The sequence below is a fragment of the Ornithorhynchus anatinus genome, chromosome 8, assembly GCF_004115215.2.
Source record: "Ornithorhynchus anatinus isolate Pmale09 chromosome 8, mOrnAna1.pri.v4, whole genome shotgun sequence".
NCBI lineage: Eukaryota > Metazoa > Chordata > Mammalia > Monotremata > Ornithorhynchidae > Ornithorhynchus > Ornithorhynchus anatinus.
This window is the reverse complement of record NC_041735.1, coordinates 31,806,356-31,815,763: the sequence shown is the minus strand read 5'-3', so window position 1 is coordinate 31,815,763 and position 9,408 is coordinate 31,806,356. Positions and strand designations below refer to the sequence as shown.

The following is a 9,408-nucleotide window of genomic DNA, read 5'->3' as shown; positions in this document are numbered from 1 at the left end:
CACAGCTCAGTGACCTCGCAGGATCTCACGACCGACCCATGCCCAACGGCTGGACGGAGCGGCCGACCGACTGCTCGTCTGGCTCTTACCTTGCGTGCAAAGAGATGCGCTCTGCTCCCGACTGGCTCCTAAACCGCCGCCATGGGCCGAGACCCCGGGTTACTGGGTTCTTGGGCTTCTGCTCCCGCCCAAGGAGTCCCCACTCCAAGGAAAAAAAATGGGGGGAAGGGAGGGAAGGAAAGAAAAAAAAGGAGAAATCAGGCTCCGGGAAAAGATTTCCTAGGCCTCGAGGCCAGCGAGGCGCCCAGTAATAATCATAATAATGATGGCATTTGTTAAGCACTTACTATGTGCCAAGCACTGTTTTAAGCGCTGGGGTTGATACAAGGTAATCAGGTTGTCCCACGTGGGGCTGACAGTCTTTATCCCCATTTTTCAGATGAGGGAACTGAGGCACAGAGAAGTTAAGTGACTTGTCCAAGGTCACACAACTGACAAGTGGCAGAGCTGGGATTAAAACAGCCAGGATTAAAACCCACGACCTTTGATTCCCAAGCCCGGGCTCTTTCCAGTAACACCCCCACCCCCGGGGAGCGACACCCTCCAAACTCACCCAACTCCCCAAGGCGAAGGCCTCCAAGCCCCAAATGTCCTTGCTATTAGGGTTGGGGGGGAGGGGGAGGTTGGCTGCCCAGACCCCCAAACTCCCCGTCTGGATCCTCTGGATTCCTCCCCGCCCTGCACATGCTGTCGCACAAGCAAAATGCTGTGTTCGTGTCTTCCCCACTCTGTGACGGGCCCACCTCAACCATGCATACCTTTCCCCCTGCATTGGTGGAAACGTCTGTAAATTACCATACTCACCCTGGAAAATACTGACTGGGAAACCTGAATTAGGGCCCAGTTGGGGGCACTTGTGAAAAAAAAAATCACAAAATAAAAAACCCCAAAAAACTCAGTCTTCTTCAAGGATAAGGATTATGACCTCCTGACGGTGCTAGCCTAGAGAGAGAAAAAAAGGCAATATTCTTTTTAGAAGCAACTAACAAGCCCAAAATTCAGATGGTAAAGATCTTTTGATGGTTGCCCCTCTAAGTCTTTGAGAGAGTAAAATTAAAGACACTGACAAGGCATAGCCTAGTGCCATGCAATTGTGATTTGTTGTAATTTATTTATTGTAATTTATTGTTTATTCCTTGGCAAAAAGATCACATCCGGGGATCAGGGTGACTTTCTCCCATAATTCCTCAGTTAAGTCAAATGAGTACAAAAGTGAAATGAGGAACAGAACGTGGCTTTAGACTTGGCTTTGCTCCTTATCTAGCTAAAGAAGCCTATTCCATCAGTTTGAAGTGCATTCTAAGAATGAAGACAAAAATATCTAATGCAAATATCAAATGACCAGCTGGCAAGTTTAGGAAAGGCTCGAATAGATTGGAGGGTTCCGATAGAGACAGCATACATGCCAAATTTGTAAACTGCATTCTGTGGTGCTTTCCAAAAGAAAAAAAGAATAATAAATCACATTCACCGCCGCCCCACCCCCCCAACACACCCTTTCCAATCAACAGTACATACTGAATCAAATGTGCCCCCTACCTTATTGATGCCCATTGATAAGAAAAGAGATAACGAGATAGGAGAAAACGAGCAAGTGCAGAGTTAAAGTGCAAGGGAAAGTGCAAGAATTGATCACTGCAGTGATATTGAAGGTCTAGCCTTCTTCCTGAGAAACACACAATATGGTCATGATTCAGGTGAATGAAATTGAAGGGTGAAAATTAAGACGTTATTTCAAGGGCACTTGCCTGTTAATATTGTAACTAGAGTAAGAGTGACTCAACTATACTTTAATCAAAGAAAGGGTTCCTCTAGTCTCCCTTTCAAGCTGCAAGAAGCAATATTTTAAAATGAATCAAATGAATATTTAATAATTGTACATGCCAAAGTAGTAAGTGAATCATATTGGGACTTTTTCTTTTAGGCAAAGCTTTCATTGCAATTCACATTTCTATTAAAATCATATACTGGGAAATAACTCGACCAAGAATATCAACTTTGCCACTTACAAGGAAAGTGGGTTTATATTTTTACATAGATGTAACATTAAACAGACTGTGTGTATCCTTCACTGCTAATAGATGTCACACTTAACTCTACCTTAGAACAGAATATTATTACATGTGAAAGGTTCACAGAGTTTTCTTTCAAATTATCACTTCACATTTAATATGTAACTAACCTTTGCTTCTGCCATCTGCATGATACTGGCTTGACAATCTGAAATACTACCATTGATGTGATCGACATTTGCAGTTAGTGATTCCATTTCCTTATTTTTATCCACATATCCATTCTTTTTGATGGCTCACTCTCTTCTTTTTGAAAGTTTCTCTCTTCTTTTTGTGAGTTCTGCACATTGCTATTTCCCTCCACCCCAAAAAAATTGGTAAATAAAATTACAAAAGGAAAATGGCAATACAAAGATAATAGACTTTTATTTTTCTGAGGGACTCTGCAAGACAAGATTTCAATGACTTCCCAAGCTAGGGTTTTGAAAGGGGGAAAGTGACCCCTTGAGACCCTGAAATTGGAATAAAAGGTCTGGAATTATCCAAAATACAATTTTTTTTTCTGGCAATAGGGTATTAAATCAGATAGAATTGATATGTCTATTTTTAGAGCAAGGGCAACAGTAAAATATCTGATAAGTCATATCTTTAGAAGACTGCTCATATCACTCTCCATATTGGAAACTGTCATTCTCTGCATAATGACATCTGTGACCCTACTTCATCCAGACAGTTTCTGACATGAACACTCGACCGGTCATTCCCGTTTTCAGGTATTTCTTCCTGTGAACATTTTTATGACAAACATTTTTATTTGAAATTCTTATAGAATGGATCACCCACACAACAAATGTTTCAAATTGAGTGGCTCATTGGAGAACAACCCTCGCATGAAAATGCTCTCACATCACCTTGGAAACATTTTACCAGGTTCCATAGGCTGCAGTTGGTGGTAATGCTTACACTCTTGCAACAGGAATTCTCATTTTCTGTGGGGATCCAGCCTTAGTCAAATCGAGGAGTCCGGCAGCTACAGTGGAACTCAGGTCTTGAGCAGGAGAATCAGGGTCACTCAGTTTTCGACTAACCTTCCCAGATACTTTATTAGACATGGGCCTTACTTGCTGCTGAAGAGCTGTAACTTGAAACAGTGTGGAAAATACATCATTTGCCTTCTCTCTGAAATCATTCTATTTCTCTCCAAAGTCACACAGCTTTCCTGGAAGTAACTGGAAGTTCTGTTCCCATACCTCTTTGCTCTTACGTCAAAGAAGCACTTCTTGATTTCTTTTCTGAGCTTCCAAAGCCTGAGTTGATGCTGCAAATAATATCACATAAATCAGGGATGACAACAAAGGAAAATCTAGTGTTTACTTTTTATGCTTTCTCCTTAGACTTTAAGCTCACTGGGGGTAGGAACATGTTTACCAACTCTGTTGCACTATACTCACTCAACGGTGTAATACTCTGCTGATAATAGGCACTAAATAAATACCACGGATTTGCCGATTGTCCATATCTTCTTTGTCACTACCCCACCCCAACCATGTAAAACTTGTTTCTCCGAGTGTCTACAGGATAGAGGTCCATTAGACTGTTCACTCTTTTATAGCCAGGTAGGTATCTGTGTTTCTGTGCTTGGTTCTTCCCTAAGTGCTTAGTAATGTTTTGTACTCAGCTGACACTTGCAAATACCATCATTTGATTTACTACAAATTTTCATGTGCATGTTCAATTAGTATCTATGAGCTCTAGATAGAGAGGGAGATGTAGAGAGCAAAAATATGTACCTATACTCAATCACTTATATATACAGGTTCATTTTAATTTACCTTGATATTTATATTCATATATGCATATATATATTTACCTCTATATTTGAAAATCTGCCCATCTGTTTCATTGGATTCCTGTTTTATTTTGGCTCTTTTGCAAAATACTTTGCAAAATATTCTTTTTTGTAAAAACTTTGTCTCTGTTCCACAATAGTCTGCAACTTCTGTGCTCTCCCAAGAACACATATACAACCTTTTTTTTTTAAGATCATTTTATGGAGTGTAAGAATTTGTAAAGTGTTCCTAGGTACAATAATCTGACTATGCTTAGTTACCTGGTTGCTCCTTAACTGAATTTTTCTCCTTCATTGGAAATTACTAACAAAAGAGTGGTAAATCAAGGAGGGGAAATCATGAAGTAACTCCTTTATTTAACATGTAATGTAAGATCCATGTGGAGTCAAATTTAGAAGGTTTTTTTCTTTTTTTTTCTTTTTTACCAAGAATAACCTCTTCTGGTCCCAGAAGAGTAAACTGGAATGAAGCCTACATTAGTAGCCTTGCTAAAGAGAACTATAATACAATTATACAATTTGCTTCACTATCACTATTTATTTTCATTGTACCAGTGGAATTTGGAATTGTTTCTGGAAATGCTTACTTTTAAATGGTAGCTGCAGAAAATAATATATCCTATTGGGCCTGGATTTCAAAATTTTAACAATGTTATTCATTTATTCAATCATACTTTTTGAGCGCTTACAGTATGCCAAGCACTGTACTAAGTGATTTGGACAGTACAATATAACAATAAACAGACACACTCCCTGCCCACAGCGAGCTCACAGTCTACAGGGGGAGGCAGACATTAATATAAATAAATTACAGATATAGAAAGATATACACATATGTGCTGTGGAGATGGAAGGGAGGTTAATTTTTATTTATATTGATGCCTGTTTGCTTGTTTCAATGTCTGTCTTGCCCTCTCCCCCCATACTGTAAGCCTGTTGTGGGCAGGGATTGTCTCTATTGCTGAACTGTACTTTCCAAGTGCTTAGTACAGTGCTCTGCAGTCAGTAAGCGCACAATAAATATGACTTGAATGAATGAATGAATGAGTGAGGAAGGATGAAAGGGAGCAAGTCAGGGTGACGCAGAAGGGAGTGGGCGAAGAGGAGAGGAGGGCTTAATCAGGGAAGGCTTCTTGGAGGAGGTGTTATGTAATTATCTTCTTTACTGGAAGATGTTAAAGAATTTCCTTGTTCTTGTGAACATCCTTTATTATTGGCAGAGGCAGAATAATAGGGACCAATAGTTTTAGCCAGGATTACATGCCTTGTGCTTTCTTTCTTTTAAAATTGTTATTCTTAGTCAATTGACAGAAGACCTTCTTGAGCTAGGTTTTGGAACCATCTGATATTGCAAGAAGCTTCAAGATCATTCTAACTTGTGGTGGAAGCTTTGAGGAGTCCCTGGACACTTTCTCAGGTTGTTCTTATATTTCCTAGACTTTTTAATAGTAGTAATATTAAAATTATTATATTCTTATTAGCATTACATGCAAACACTGGGGTAAGCTACAAGTTAATCATATCGGAACAGTTCCTGTCCCACTTCGGGTTCACAGCATAAGAGAAAGAGAGAACAGGGTTGTTTGTTTTTGTTTTTTTTTAAATCACCACTTTACAGATAAGGAAACCAAGGCACAGGGAAGTTAAGTGGATTTCCCAAAGTCACGTGGGGCTCCGGACTCCCAGATTCATCCTCTTTCCACTAAGCCACAATGCCATCCTCTAGTGGGAAGGTTCTCCATTGTAAATTCACCACTACCTCTGTTGGCAATTCCTATTATGATTTTCAGTTTTCAGTGGCATATGGTAACTGTGGCTGTGGCAGCTTGAAACCCACACTGGGAACGTAGATCCTGAAAAGTCACAGAGGAGTCAGCGAGAGGCCCGTCTGGGTGACGGAAAATGGGGATTCAAAAGACTATGATCCCATGTGGGACAAGGACTGTCTGATCTACCCCTGCGCTTTGAACTGTGTTTGATACACAGTGAATGTTTAACAGAGTCCATTAAAAGAAACAAAAACAAAACCAAAAAATTTATGGGGGCATTATCTTCCATTTAATGTAACATCACTATTAATCATAAAAAATAAATATGTCATGAAATAACAGTTATCCCAGAACTGTTTTCCCCAGTAATTGCATAGATGATTCCATTAACACAATGATAGCAATATCTTAGAGTTAAAAATCCTCAAACTCACGCCTTGCTTCCGTTGGTCTTTTTTTAAGCTGTGCAATCTCTCGGTTTCTTCTAGATTCTGTCATCCTGGCCTTTTCTTGTTCTTCTTTCATTTGTTTCATTAAGTGTACCTACACCTACAAAGGTAGGCAAGACTAGCTCATTAATAATACCTTTCCATATTAAGGAACATGGGAAGTACAATAGATGGCTTATCTTACTCACCGCTTCTTCAAACCCTCCCTCAGCCCTACAGCACTCAGGTACATATCTGTCCATTATTTATTTTTATTAATGTCTATCTCCCCTTCTAAACTGTGAACACATTCCCTGCCTCTGTTATACAATACTCTCCCACGAGGTTAGTACAATGCTTTGCACAGTAGGCGCTCAATAAATATGACTGATTGGCTGAGATTTTCTAGTTTTGCCTCAAAGTAGCCTTCTCCACCACTGACTTGCCTTCTAGTCTCGCCTCTGCCTACCTGTTTCGGGTAGCTGCCGTGGTTCTCTAGACCTATCTTCCCCACTCTCCACCCTATAATGCTTCTGTCAACAGACATGTTGTGCTGGGACTAACATGGAACTTAATCTAGAAAAGGGGCAGTGAGCACATGGATTTTCTGTTGATTCAGTAAGTAGCCAAGCAATGAACTGTATTACTGCAAAATAACTGAGTGTGCACTCAACTCAACAAAACAAACCTATCATGACACAGAAATACTTTTGCTCTGAGTTCTTCACACCAAATTGATATGCTAGTTTGGGCAGAATGTGCACCAGTTTAAACAATCTAGAGAGAAAGTTAAGTGTACTGAGTAGGGCTTCTGCCCCCTTCACTCCACTCTAAAGTCACTAATGAACTCCTTTCTTGCCAAATCCAATGGCATTTTCTCCATTCTAATCCTCCTCGATCTTTCTACTGCCTTCAAAACCATGGACCACCCCCTTCTCCTGGAAATATTATCTAACCTTGGCTTCACTGTCCTCACCTGGTTCTCCTATCTGACTTCTTCTTCTCACTTTCTTTGTCTGGTTTCTCCTCTTCCTCCTATCCTTTGACTTTGGATGGGGCTCAGTTCTGGGTCCCCTTCTACTCTTCACATGTACACTCACTACTTGAGAGAACTCATTCCCTCCCATGGTTTCAACTACCATTTCTACATGGGTGATCCCCAAATATTCCTCCCTTCCCCGGAGGGGAGATGGGGCAATAACTGCACCGTAATGGAGGGTCGTTTTTTGTTTTGTTTTGTTTTTTTAAGGATGGGGTCACACGGGCATGTTTGACAGCAGTGGAGTAGGAGAAAGCAAGTGACTGAAGACGCCCATCAGGGAAGTAAGAAAGGAATGCCTACACACTTTTTATGCATAACGTATGTTAATGTTTACAATTATTATGAAAATTTTATAATAGAAAATTGTACTCAATGACCTGAAGTTTTGATTAATTTGAATCCTACATTTCTCAAGACTATCTGATTTAAAATCTGTTACTGTTTTGTGATTTTAATGTGCAACACAGGAAAATCTATCTTCCAACATTCATTCAATAGTATTTATTGAGCGCTTACTATGTGCAGAGCACCGTACTAAGCGCTTGGAATGTACAATTCCACAACATATAGAGACAATCCCTGCCCACTGATGGGTTTACAATCTAATCGGGGGAGACAGATGGACAAAAACAAGACAACTTAATCATGATAAATAGAATCAGAGGGATGATAGAGACAATCCCTGCCCAATAACGGGCTCACAGTCTCGCCTGTCGACCCCGGCCCACATTCTACCTCTACCGCCAAACTAGCACACTCCTCCCATCCCCCATTCATGCCCTACAGAAAGCCCAAGTCCTCCAGGAGGCCTTTCCAGACTGAGCCCCCCTTTTCCTTTGCTCCTCCTCCCTTCCCCTTTGCCTCGACTCCCTCCCTCTGCTCTATCCCCTTCCCCGCCCTACAGCAGTCGTGTCTACTTGTACATATTTATTATTCTATTTTACTATTGATGTTTATAGAGCTATAATTTTACTTATCTATTTTGAGAGTATTGATGCTTGTCTACTTGTTTTGTTTTGTTGTCCGTCTCCCCCCTTCTAGACTGTGAGGCCGTTGTTGGGTAGGGATTGTCTCTGTTGCCGAATTGTACTTTCCAAGCGCTTAGTACAGTGCTCTGCACACAGTCAGCGCTCAATAAATACGACTGAAACACCGGGCTGCACCCAGGCACTGCACCCCCAGACACACACCAACAGTCCCCCAGAGACCCCCAGACCCTCCCACATCCGAGGCGGCGGGTCAGAGGGAGTCGGAGCGAGGTCAGAGCAGGGTGGGCCCGGCGGCCGGTCCTTTACCTGAGGGCCACCTGCACCACATGGGGCCGGGAGCCGGGGCTCAGCGGGGACAGTCCTGGAGCCACGCGTCTCCTCTGGCAGGGCTTCCCTGTTCTTGTGCTCCAGTGCTCGGTTCTCCGTGCTCTGGTGCTCCGGTGCTTCAGTGCTCGGTACTCCGATCTCTGGTACTCCAGGGCTCGGGTGCTTGGTGCTCCGGTACTCCAGTGCTCGGTATTCGGTGCTCCGGTGCTCCAGTACTCGGTACTCCGAGCTCCGGGGCTCTAGGGCTCGGGTGCTCAGTGCTCCGGTACTCCAGTACTCGATACACCGTGTTCTGCTGCTCCAGTGCTCAGTGCTCCAGGGCTCGGGTGCCCGATGCTCCGGTACTCCAGTGCTCGGTACTCCGTCCTTTGGTCCTCCAGTGCTCGGTACTCCGAGCTCCGGTGCTCCAGGGCTCGGGTGCTCGGTGCTCCAGTACTCCAGTGCTCGGTACTCCGTGCTCTGGTGCTCCAGTGCTCGGTACTCTGAGCTCCGGTACTCCGGGGGTCGGGTGCTCGGTGCTCCGGTACTCCAGTGGTCTGTACTCCGTGCTCTAGTGCTCCAGTGCTCGGTGCTCCGGTGCCTCGGGACGGAGGCCGAGCCCACCTCAGCCGCGACCCAGCCCTGTTGGGCGGCCTGGCTGAATGGAGCGGCGGGGGATTTAAGGCTCCTCCTCCTTCTTATTCATCCTCCTCCTCCTCCAAGGCCCAGGAGGAGGAGCAAGGCGCCGCTTGAATGGCGAGCGAGGTTGGCAGCGGGCCGGTCCTTGGGCGAGACCTCGTGCTGCGGCGGGGCAGCTCCCGCAAACTCTCCGCAACCGGAGCACCCGAGCACCGAGCCCTGGAGCACCGGAGCTCGGAGTACCGACAGGGGGACTGCACCGCGGGACTGCATTGTGGCTTAGTGGAAAGAGCCCGGGCTTGGGAGTCAGAGGT

The 9,408-nt window shown here is 43.6% G+C and overlaps 1 long non-coding RNA gene across 1 annotated transcript; it reads right to left on the bottom strand.

Moving 5' to 3' along the window:
- Positions 1 to 470: 470 nt before the first annotated feature.
- LOC103167909 lies at positions 471 to 9,094 on the bottom strand. The gene is made up of 5 exons (XR_003761442.2): positions 8,456 to 9,094; positions 6,125 to 6,239; positions 2,243 to 3,390; positions 865 to 1,002; positions 471 to 507 (listed from the first exon to the last, which is right to left on the bottom strand). It is a non-coding gene; the product is annotated as an uncharacterized LOC103167909 (long non-coding RNA).
- Between the last annotated feature and the right edge of the window lie 314 nt (positions 9,095 to 9,408).